This window comes from Silene latifolia, chromosome 4 (assembly GCF_048544455.1).
Source record: "Silene latifolia isolate original U9 population chromosome 4, ASM4854445v1, whole genome shotgun sequence".
Taxonomy (NCBI): Eukaryota; Viridiplantae; Streptophyta; class Magnoliopsida; order Caryophyllales; family Caryophyllaceae; genus Silene; species Silene latifolia.
In genome coordinates, this window is record NC_133529.1 from 13,204,921 (window position 1) to 13,217,358 (window position 12,438).

At 34.3% G+C, this 12,438-nt stretch overlaps 1 long non-coding RNA gene across 1 annotated transcript; it reads left to right on the forward strand.

The window, feature by feature from the left end:
* Window positions 1-2,540: 2,540 nt before the first annotated feature.
* LOC141653005 (uncharacterized) lies at window positions 2,541-3,613 on the forward strand. The gene is made up of 2 exons (XR_012547289.1): window positions 2,541-2,650; window positions 2,926-3,613. It is a non-coding gene; the product is annotated as an uncharacterized LOC141653005 (long non-coding RNA).
* Window positions 3,614-12,438: the final 8,825 nt, after the last annotated feature.

Genomic DNA, 12,438 nt, shown 5'->3' on the forward strand with positions numbered 1-12,438 from the left:
TAATAAGTAATAAGTAGGTTATCGAGTAATTGAAATGGTAAATATACGATTTAATAGATGAATTAAGAAACTAAGTTAGCAAAGATAGTAAATAAGGTCATGATATAAATTACTTCCTCCATTCAACTTCACAATACACATATTTCTTTTTGGTCCATTCAACACCACATTACACATTTCCTTATTTGGTTGTACTTTTAATACTATAACTATAATGTCACTTTTAAGGGCCACTTTTTCAACACAAATTACACGTAATACTTAACACTTTCCATCCACTTATTGTACTTTTATTAAGAATACATGCAATGTTGAGTTGAATGGAGTGAATATAAACTAATGTAAAAAGTTCAAGGTACACTATAAAATTTCAAATATGTAAATATACAACATAGAAAATCAAAAAATTCAAAAGCATACAATAGATGAATAGAATATCCCAAAAAATATAAAAATAATTCGCGAACAATTTGAGGAGTCCATGCTTAGGAGTTAGGACCTATGCAGCTATATTGGGCTTAGCATAGACAACAAAAGGGAGTCACGTTAATTTCATCATAGAGGCCCAGTGTAAGATAGCTGAATCAGTCCAATAACCCATCATAAATTTGGTCCACCTAGTGTATGTTCTACAAAATAACAGAAATGGTTTTATAAGACCTATATTTAGGTAAGACTAACCAAATAACATAAGGCCCAACAAAATAACTAAATAAAAATATGAAATAATACTTTATTTTAATAACCTGTTCCCTTTGTCCCGATAAATAGTTTACACTTGCTTTATTTTGTGAGGGATAATACTGGAACTGTAAACTATTGACTGGAACGGAGAGAATAATATTTTAAACTAATAACTTACATATTTAAATATGTTAGTTTTCATTATAAAGTATAAAGTTATCAAAATAAAATCAAAAACTTAATATCTCAATGTTTTTGCTTGGGCTTTTTTATTATTGAATCAATCCTATATTATAGAACGGTCATATAAAAGAATTGTTGGACAACACAGTCACTATTTAATAAAGTAGATGTTTAGTACTCTTATGCAATAATTTCAAATCCCATTTTGATCCATATGTATGTTCTAAAAAACAATCACTATCTAAAAAAACAATCACTATCCATTGTTATATAATCACAATAATTTTTATATAAAACTGTTTTACATAAGGTTATGGTAAAAATCAAGTAATTATTTACCTAAAAATCTTCACTAAAATAACCTCTTCAATCACCAGTTTTAATATAATAAGGACATTAAAGTATTTCGCTAGTTTTTCATAATAGAATGTCTCTTATAAAAATCGATAAGAATTGTAAAACCATCCAAAAACTAGCTAAATGTCTTTCTCACCCAACATGGTAAGTAATGGAAAGTATTTTTATCGTAAAATTCATGTGGTACCCTCGAGGTCGACATTTTGCACGAAATACCAATTTTTTAAACCGGAAAACTTTAAGAGGTCATAACTCGTGTTTACGAGTTCAGAAAGTAACGATTTTTTTCAAATCGATCATCTTTCCGAGAACTACGACTTGAAAAAAAAAAGTGCACCATATTTGGATACCGTAGCTAGGAGTTTTTGCATGACGAGAGTTTTTTTTACCGAACAAACTTCAACGATATCTCTTGATCATGAGTTCCAAATTGGACAAACGTTTTTTTCAAAACGTAGTTCTCGGAACGAGGATTGATTTGAAGACAAAAATCCTCAATTTTTGAGCTCGTAAACACGAGTAAAGAACTCTTAAAGTTCTCCGTATCAAAAAATTAGGTATTTCGTACGAAGTGTCAAACTTCTAAGATACCGCATGAATTTTCCGTATTTTTATTGGGCTAGTTATGTAAACTAACAAATGGTGTTATAATAACAATTGTTTAAAACCGTTTTAGATGAAAATTTTGTTTTATAACAGTTGTGTTTATTACAATTAAATTTTAATTATTAATGTTTCGGGGATATACTTGAACCCATTCTAATCAAATATTTTTAAAAATTTAAACTTTATTAAACTTGAATTTGTATCATATAAAATGAATTTCTTATAAAGTCAAATCAAGTTTTGGATCAGATATGGATTTGCAATGGATATTGAAAAAGTATAATGGATCATATATGGATTTTTAAAGTTTTGAATATAGATCTGGTTTTGATATGGATCAGTTAACCAATAAGTAAGTGGATCGGATCAAAAGCTCTCAATATCCGATCAAACCTGAACACATCGTCATCTCTACTGGTGATATATTGCACCACAAATTCTTATTTAAGACGGTCAATATCCATCTTAAGCTTAAGACCGATAAATACGTACCAAATTACCAATTCACATGGTAAATTGATTAGAAAATAATAAAAGTTTTGTCTTTATTATCATCATGTAAATGTGTGATAGTATTTAACACGTTTTAAACTTAAAATGGATAGTGAGACCTAGTGATATTGAAAGGGAAGATACTGGTACAGAGATGCGATTGCCCACTAATAATTAGCCTATAAATAGGGGTGAAGTTTATTTGGGAAAAACGCACAACCACGTACACTTTCTCCATTCACACTAGAAACAAAACATTATGGCAAAGATAGCAGCAGTCTTCACTAGTCTTACTCTCCTTCTCACATTTGCACTTCTTGTGTCTTCTGTAAGTTTATTTAACTCATTCACTTTATTTATTTGCAATTCATGTATACAACCTTTCATTATTATCGAAATTAATCGCTTTAAAACCTTTCACGTATACTCCGTATGATCTAATATTTTGATTTATATATGTACTTGTATGTTCTTGGCTGATATAGTGATATATAGATTATCTTGTTATTATTTCCACATATAGATTATTAATGTGTGTCCTTAAGGCACACGAAAAACCCAATATGATTACATATTTCACTACATACGTACTTTTATATGTAGGAAATTTGCACCTATGTAATCCATTTGAAGACCGGAGATGTTGACGGTGCGGGCACAGACGCTAACGTGGAACTCAGGTTATTTGACGCACAAGGTAACGGGTTTAAAAACGTAAATCTATGGTACAATGGGATCATGGAATATGGGCACGACTATTTTGAGAGGAATACCTTAGACTATTTTAGCTTCAGATACAATTGTTTCGAAGTTTGCAAAATACAACTGTTACACGACGATGCTGGCTTTAAATCTGGCTGGTACGTTGCCTATCTAAAAGTCACCACTCATTTCGACGACGGCCATTGCTACCGAAATACGTTTGAAATTTATCAATGGCTAGCCACGGATGAGCCACCTAATTACTCGCGTTCCCTTACAATGGACCAATGCAGTAACTCCATTGATCAGTTCAACAATAAGAGTAACACTACAGAGCCACTTCTTCAACTCCCAGTTTCAATTTAAGAGAGCTTCAGAATTCAGATATCTTCACCTCAATCGCACTTGTTTACCTTTAATTAAAATTTCCTTAAAAAAAAATAATGCATGTCAAATAAGTCTACTTATGACATTCGTGTGTTAGTATGTTTAATTGTTTATGTTATGTGTGTGAGCTACTTTGTATGATCTACGTCTTTCCGTTTGAGTTGAATTTTTCAATATATTATCCCAAAGCAAATTCTCATTCAAGACGAGTTAAATATACTTATGTGAGATGAATAAGACAAAAGTAGAAAACAGGAAAAACAAAACATTTGTCCTACATACCCATGTGGTGTGATATTTGTAAAAAGGTAAATACATTGTGGTTATTTGTAATTTTTTCTTTAAAATTACGGAGAGCACTTGTTTGTTTTCCATTTGCACCCCTCTCTCATTAGAAAGCTAATCAATTTTACATCTACAGTAGGAAAATTCTAATATATGCTCTTTTATATTTGATCTCAAAAGAAAAGAAAACAAAATTATTGAGAGTGTTCAGTAAATGGTTTGTCAGAAAGATTTATAGCATACCAAAGGCTTTTAACATGTTTGACCAATCGATATGTCAATAGTCAATTTCAAACGTTGATAAATAATATATTAAAACAACATATTCAGAGTCAATATACTTCATTTTACAAAGAAAAATTACAATATACAAGCTAGATAATTACGAGTACGTACTAAACACTTTTTAAATGGAGAGTCGTTATCTCTCACATATCTATTTGAAATACCTTTTAAATGGAGAACTAATTTCCGTTTGTACTCTCCTTTGACCTTAACAAAAAGCAAATAGAGAGCTCTTTTCCCATTTCTTCTTCAAAACGTCTTTGCTTTTGTGTGACGCTAATCTTTGTCATTAAACAAGCACTCTCACAAAAAGGAGAGGGATAAGGTGGGAAGATCCCCACGTGTCTTCCCCACTCACCTCTCATGGGTATTTTATGAGAGGAAATGGTATCCGTCACAAGCTTGTGACGGATATCGCCGTCTTCAATGAGATTTTGTGTTTCTTCTTAGGGTCCTTTAATGAGAATAAACCAAATTATACCTCCTCATCTCATACTCTTTCATACTACACTTTAACTCAGAATATTCCATAGCATTGGCCCCTATTCTCGTAATGTTTCAGAGTCATTTTTAACCTATTATAATAGGAAATAACCACATTGTGAAAAAAATACGTAGCTTGTGTGAAGTTTATAAGAAACTTCACCTAACACTCAGTAACAATTAAAGGAGTTGTGCTTTTGGGCGTAAGTGAGGACAAAGTAATGAGCCTAGAGGTGCACATCCCATCCCTTTAAGTTAGTGACCCATGATTATCACCGATGTGAAATGGTAGCAAGGTGAGCACAACAATGGTAGAACAACACGCCATTGATGAACAATCAAGCTTAAGCAAGTAAGAGAATGAGAGAAAATGTAAATAAAATGTTTGTGTTGTATTAACTTAATGAGCAATGTACAGGATGAAGGTTTATATACAATCTAACAACTATAGTCAAAGCGGTTATGGAAGTCAAAGTTTGTTACGAGTTTGTTACAGATATTTACAGCTATGACTACTTCTAGAAGCATCTGGAAGTTTGGTGTGATAATATCTGAAGAAGAGGATGGAGTAGGGGATGATGATGACTGGTTGTTGCTGATGTTTATATGCAGTGAAGTCTTATACTTTCACAGCCCCCCCCCCCCCCTCAAGTTGGAGTTGCATAAAAAGGTGTTAAGAGCAAACCCAACTTGGAACTCAAGAAATGATGCTGTTGTTGTCCCAGAGGCTTAGTCATTAGATCAGCAAGTTGTAGACTGGACTTCACATGGACTGTCTTCATAAAACCCTCTTCAAGTCGTTCTCTGATGTGATGACAGTCAACATTAATATGTTTAGTACGCTCGTGAAAAACAGGGTTAGCAGCAATATGCTGGGCAGCCCTATTATCACAATGTAATGGAATTGGTAAGGGAACTGTAATTTGAAAATCTTGTAAAAGAGCATGAACCCAAATGATTTCAGAAGTAGTATAAGACATGGCCCTGTATTCAGATTCTGCTGAACTTTTGGACACTGTTTTTTGCTTTTTTGTTTTCCAAGAGATAAGTGAATTGCCCAAGAATACACAATGTCCTGTGACAGACCTGCAACTATAAGCACATGCTCCATAATCTGCATCACAGAAAGCTTTAAGCTGAAAATCACTGTGTGCAGGATAAAACAATGCTGCTTCAGCTGAACCCCTGAGATATCTGACCACATGTAATGCAGCTTGCATATGTGGCTCTCTTGGTGCACTTAGAAACTGACTCAAATGCTGCACAGCATAAGAGAGATCAGGTCTGGTCAAATTCAGATATAAGAGTCTCCCAATAAGTCTCCTATAAACTTCTGGATCAGGAAGCAAAGCTCCTGTATCAGTAGATAAATGCAATCCTTTTGGCAAAGGAAATGGTGCAGGCTTGGCATCCTGCATTCCAGTATCTTTAAGAATGTCCATCACATATTTTCTCTGGTTCACCAGAATACCTTCAGTAGACTGCATAACTTCTAAGCCTAAGAAGTATTTAATCAATCCCAAATCTTTAATAGTAAAAGCTTGATCAAGAGCTTTCTTTAATACTGGAATGAAAGAGGTATGATTACCAGTAATGAGAAGATCATCCACATAAACCAGCACAATTGTGGTCAGACTATCTTTGTGTCGAACAAACAAACTATAATCACTCCTGGACTGGATAAAACCATGATGAAGCAAAAGTTTAGTCAGTTCTTTGTTCCACTACCTAGAAGCCTGCTTCAAGCCATACAAAGACCTCTTTAATTTGCAAACTTGTCCAGGAAGAGCCTTGGTATACCCTTCTGGAGGTTGCATATATACTACCTCATCCAAAAACCCATGTAAAAAGGCGTTGTTAATGTCCAACTGATGGATATCCCACTGCTTTGCAGCTGCTACTGCTAAGAGAATTCTCACTGTGACAAACTTAGCAACAGGAGAAAACGTGTGCTTATAATCCTTGCCCTCTTCTTGACTGTAGCCTTTAGCCACTAATCTTGCTTTATATCTTTCTACAGAACCATCAGGTTTGAACTTAACCTTGTACACCCATTTAGACCCAATGGCTTTAAAACCAGAAGGTAAAGAAACCAACTCCCAAGTGCCATTGGCTTCCAAAGCCTGCAACTCTTTCTCCATGGCATCAATCCAGTGGGGATCATCCTTAGCTTGAGAATAGGTAGATGGTTCAGAAGTATTAAGGACAGCATTCAAAGATGCAGATGGTAAAATAGACTGTATTTTAGAAGGAATCACATAATCTTTTATTTTAGAAGAAATGGTCCTGGATCTTGTAGATTGTCTAGGCACAATAGATGGAATAAAATTTTCTGAATGTTGGGGAGATGTCATAGTAGAATTGGTAGTATTATCAGTATCAAAAAAAATATTAGTAATAGTATCATTTGAAGGAGAGATAATATCAGGATTAGGAGTGGTGTTAGAAGGAGGGAGGATGAACTCTTCTTCAAAAGAGTGGGCATCAGGGGATAAAATCTCAGAGGATGATTGAGTTGTAATAGGAATGGATTTATAAGGAAATGTGGATTCTTGGAAGACCACATCTCTACTAACAAAGATTGTGTGAGTCTCCAGGTTATATAATTTGTATGCTTTTTGGCCAAAAGGATAGCCAATAAAAATGCACTTCTTGCCCTTAGAAGCAAACTTATCTTTGGCAGGAGTATATTGCAAAGCATAACACTGACAACCAAACACCCTTAAATCAGTATAATCAGGAGCTTTGTGAAACAAGACTTCATAAGGGGACTTCCAACCCAGTACTGCAGAAGGTAGCTTATTAATGATGTGAGTGGCAGCCAATAAACTCTCACCCCAAAACTTTTTAGGCAAATTAGCATGGAGTAGCATAGCTCGTGCAGTCTCTACCAAGTGCCTGTGCTTTCTTTCGACTCTACCATTCTGCTGTGGAGTCCCTGGTATACTTTTCTGATGCAAAATACATTTCCTATTCATCAAGCCAAGACAATACTCTTGCACAATCTCTGTGCCATTATCACTTCTCACAGTTTTAACTGTGGTATGGTGTAAATTCTGAACTTGGGCCAAAAAACCCTCAAAAACAGAAGCAACTTGGGTTTTATACTTAAGAAGAAAAGTCCAAGTAACCCTAGAATGATCATCTACTATTGTAAAAAAATAGTAAGCACCAGTAACAGATGGGGTTTTATAGGGTCCCCAAAGATCAACATGGATCAAATCAAAACATAGAGCAGCTCTACTATCACTTCTAGTAAAAGAGGATTTATGTAATTTTGCCTGAAAACAAGTATCACAATTATAGCTCTTCAATTTCTTACATTCAGTAGGATCAACACATTGCATCTTAGCTAGAGAAGTATGCCCTAGTCTAGCATGCAACAACTCAACAGTTGCATGATTCTTACAAATTGTGTTATTGTTTACATGCTTCTTACAACCATTAGAACTAGAGCAAGAACAACTGACTATAGCAGCTTTATTTACAGTATTATTGAGTCCTAAGGACATATGCTTTGAAGAAGAAAATTGTTTATTCTTAGACTTCAACTTGTACAGGCCCCTTTCTTGTAATCCAACTGCCACCTGACAGCTTGAAACAGGGTCCTGTATGATGCAATGATTCACAAAAAACTGAATCAGTAAACCAGTAGTAGCAATCAGTTTCCCTACTGACAGCAAATTGTGCTTAAAAGCAGGGACAAATAACACTTTGACCAAAACAATGCCATTTTCCAAATGAACATCACCAACATGATTGACACACTGCACAGTCCCATCAGGCAAACCAATTTGTATAGGTATGTCTAATTTATGCATGTGAACAAACAAAGTAGAATTTCCAGACATATGGTCAGAGGCTCCTGAATCTATGATCCAATCATTATCAGGACAAGAGACAGGAGATTGATGAGCCAAAGATATACCTGCAAAGTTCACTGACACATCAGAAGAATCAAAAGGATTATCCTGCTGCTTAGCTTGATTCCAGTGCATCATCTGATTATAAAAATTAGTCAGCATCACTGGATCAAATTGTACAGGAGCATCAGAATGTGGTCCAGGCATAACAGAAGGTGATGGAACTGAGCCTTGTACAGCAGAATAAGAAGGACCAGCTGGAGAAGTGAAGGCCCCAAATTGTGTCACAGGAGCACAAACAGGCCTCTTTGAAGTAGAACTAGCAACATTGCCAGAAAACCTGGCATAAAACTTCTCTCTGAGAGCTGGATTGAGCACAAAACATGTGTCCAAAGTATGTCCTTTCTTCTGACACTTAGGACAACACCTCTCATCAACCTTAGCTTTCTTAGGATCTTTATCCCTCTTCCAAACATTCCAAGGCTGCTTACCAGCAGCACCAGCACTAGCAGGCCTGTACGAATTCATAGCACTGGCATCTGGACTAGAATTGATCACATTAGTGATCAACTTTTGACTCTCAACTTGCTGCACAATAGAATATGTCTTGTTTATGGGAGGAACAGGATCCATAGACAAGATATTTGTGCGCAGATTCTCATAAGCGTCTCCTAATCCCATCAAAAAGTTGATAACCTTCTCTCTGGACGCAATATCAAGCAATTTCTTGTACAAATTACATGTACATTTATCCATGGCACCACAATCACATTCTGGAATGTCTTCAAGCTCCTCAATATCATCCCAGTGTCGTTTGAGCTTGTTGAAATACTTAACGACAGATGAATTTTCCTGTGAAATATTCTTTAATTCCTTCTTGAGCTGATACAATCGTGGAGCATTCGATTGACCATAACGCTCACAGATATCTGTCCACAACAGCTTTGCAGACTTACAAGAGAGAAATCCTTCCTTAATCTACGGAGAAATAGAGTTCAGCAACCAGCAGCGAATCATGTTGTCACATCTGAACCACGAAGGATACTTCGAAGAATCAACAGCAGGAATCGCAATAACTCCAGTGAGAAACCCTAACTTGTTCTTCGAATTGAGCGCCATTGCTACACCTTTACGCCAGGAGATGAAATTGACGCCATTGAAGAGCGTAGTAGTCAACGGCATGTTCGCATGATCAGAATTTGACAAAAAAAGTGGATCATCGTAAGGATTGCTATAAGCAGTATCAGCAGTAGGAGTCTCAGTTGAATTCGTCATTTGTTTTGTGAATTGTATGAATTTTGTGAATTTTTAGGATTTTGTGATTTAATGAAACAAAATGTAAACAATTGAGATGAAAGAAGAAGAAAGAAAAGTAAGAAAAACAGAGTAATCAATGCGGAAGAACGATATGCAGAAACAGGAACTAGTCCTGCTCTGATACCATGTGAAATGGTAGCAAGGTGAGCACAACAATGGTAGAACAACACGCCATTGATGAACAATCAAGCTTAAGCAAGTAAGAGAATGAGAGAAAATGTAAATAAAATGTTTGTGTTGTATTAACTTAATGAGCAATGTACAGGATGAAGGTTTATATACAATCTAACAACTATAGTCAAAGCAGTTATGGAAGTCAAAGTTTGTTACGAGTTTGTTACAGATATTTACAGCTATGACTACTTCTAGAAGCATCTGGAACTTTGGTGTGATAATATCTGAAGAAGAGGATGGAGTAGGGGATGATGATGACTGGTTGTTGCTGATGTTTATATGCAGTGAAGTCTTATACTTTCACAACCGATGTCACCTTAACTCCGTCAAGCTTAAGGTGCTTAACCTCCAATTGCAACCATGCATTCTAGGGTTTGTTAGAAGGTTTAATTTAGTACTCGTTCTTCAATAATAAACTCGATTTCTGGGTTGACAATCTGGGTTCAACCTTAATAAACCGAGATCTTCTTCAAAGTCAGGTGGTTTCCATTCGATTTTAATTCCCACTTCTGGAATCATGTTCCGTTCCCTCAACTCCTTTAATTTCACCTCTCGTTCCGTCAATTCACCCTTCATAACACTCAATTTCCCTATAAACCCCCCTCATTTCCTCCCTACAATATATACTCGAGCACTCGATCATACGTTTTAATGACTTTGGCATCAGCTTTGTTACTAAAGCCTGTTAGTTATTTTTGTCATGGATTAAGTAATTGATGCGATACACAATGGATTAAGTTTCTAAACTTTGTTCTAAACTTTCCGAGGCTTCTTATAAAGTCATTGAGTTCATTCTTATAATTGTTGAGGTTAGAAATTTACAACATTGATCGAAATGGCTATTTGTCATAATACTCAGAAACATTTTCGTAATGATCAAAAACTTTATAGTAAACTCTATATAAAAACTATAACAGTATAATGCTTAGAAATTTCCTACTAATTTTGTTGTTGCACCCAAAGTTTTTATAGCATTGCTAAAAAAAACTTTGTAATATTGCCTAATGCATTATTATTCAAAAATATCCTATTTCTGATATTGACAAAAACTTGCCAATATAGCTTATATTATAAAGGTATGATATTATAGAGTTATAGGGAGTTGGAATGGATTTTGTCCATTTTGTTGTTTGGTTGCAGTGATTTGAAATTTAGTTAGATATCTAATGGATTTTAATTTTATTTCAACCCCTTTGAATCTGATATCCATTATTCTTGTCAAATAACATACTCATCCCCTATTTACTAAATGAATAGGTGATTCTACGTTTTTTCCCGCCTAACTATATTATCTTCTATTTGGGCCTTTAATTTTACATTCTTCTGAGCACACTATGGGCCAAATCTGCAAGCTCAAAAAATAAAATAAAAAATATAATGTAAACTGGATGAATTATCAATCATTGTTATAATTAAAATATCTCATCCCCTATATACTAAGAGAATAAAATTCTGCAAGATTCTCCCTCCAAAAGCACCAAGTTAAATAAGGAAACGAAAAAGATTTATTCATTACATTATTATCATTTGATCCCGTATTTTATTAAAAGAGTAGAAAAAATTTCAAGTTTTCCCACCTAAACCACAATTCCTATTTTGATAAAATCTCTTATTTACTTTTCTATTTTGATATAAATCCTTATTTAATATTTGTCTCTAAGAATTTTGCGATAAAAAATTCGTTCTTTGTATGCTAAAACGTAACTAAATGATATGCTAATAGAAAAAATTATAAACAATTTCATTAATTTTGTTTAAAAATATATACGCTTTATGACATTACTCAATTTTTTGATTAGTTTTATAGTTAATTTTTTTTTTCTAAAAATAAAAACTTTACAAATACCGCGCATTTATTGTGCGGGATCTAAACTAGTATACTATTAAACTCCATTCCATTCTATTCTATTGTTAAACCAAATGATCCCTTAAAAAATTTAGCATGCTATATACCATACTTATTAAACCACTGTTTGTGTATCGCATTCAATAATGGATTCAATAATGGATGTAGCACTATCCATTTATTGATTTGAACTGTTCATTGATTTTTTTTGCCGGTCAAATCATTTGCACTTATATTAATCCATATTATACTTTAACTCAAAATAATCCGAATTATCCCGTCATTTTTCTCACAATGCACCCGGTAACCGGCTACCTACTGATCAAGTCACGTTTAACAAAAAGAAAACAAAAACTAAATTTTTCACCAAATTAAAACAAAACCTAGAAAATCTGGGCAATATGAAAAACATATGAACTTCCATTTGCGCTAATTAATTCCTTCACAATACCTTATTCTCTCTTCTCTCTCCTCACTTTTCCCTGTTCTTCCCCAATTAATACAGCGAGAATGATTGATTAATCGTCAAATTTGAATTGAATTGTTGGTTTAATGCTTTCAATCTATGGCGATTTGCGCCATTATTTCAATTGGGGCTTTGATTCTCTTCACTCTCATCTGGTAATTATTAGGCCTAATACAGTATTTTTAGTTCATTAAATCGAGATATTTGCTTATAATTAATGCTTAATTTGGGATATAATTCGTGATATGATCCAGTTTGCTTCCATTTTTGAAAATCTTGATTGTAATAGTGAAGTATACTTGAAATTT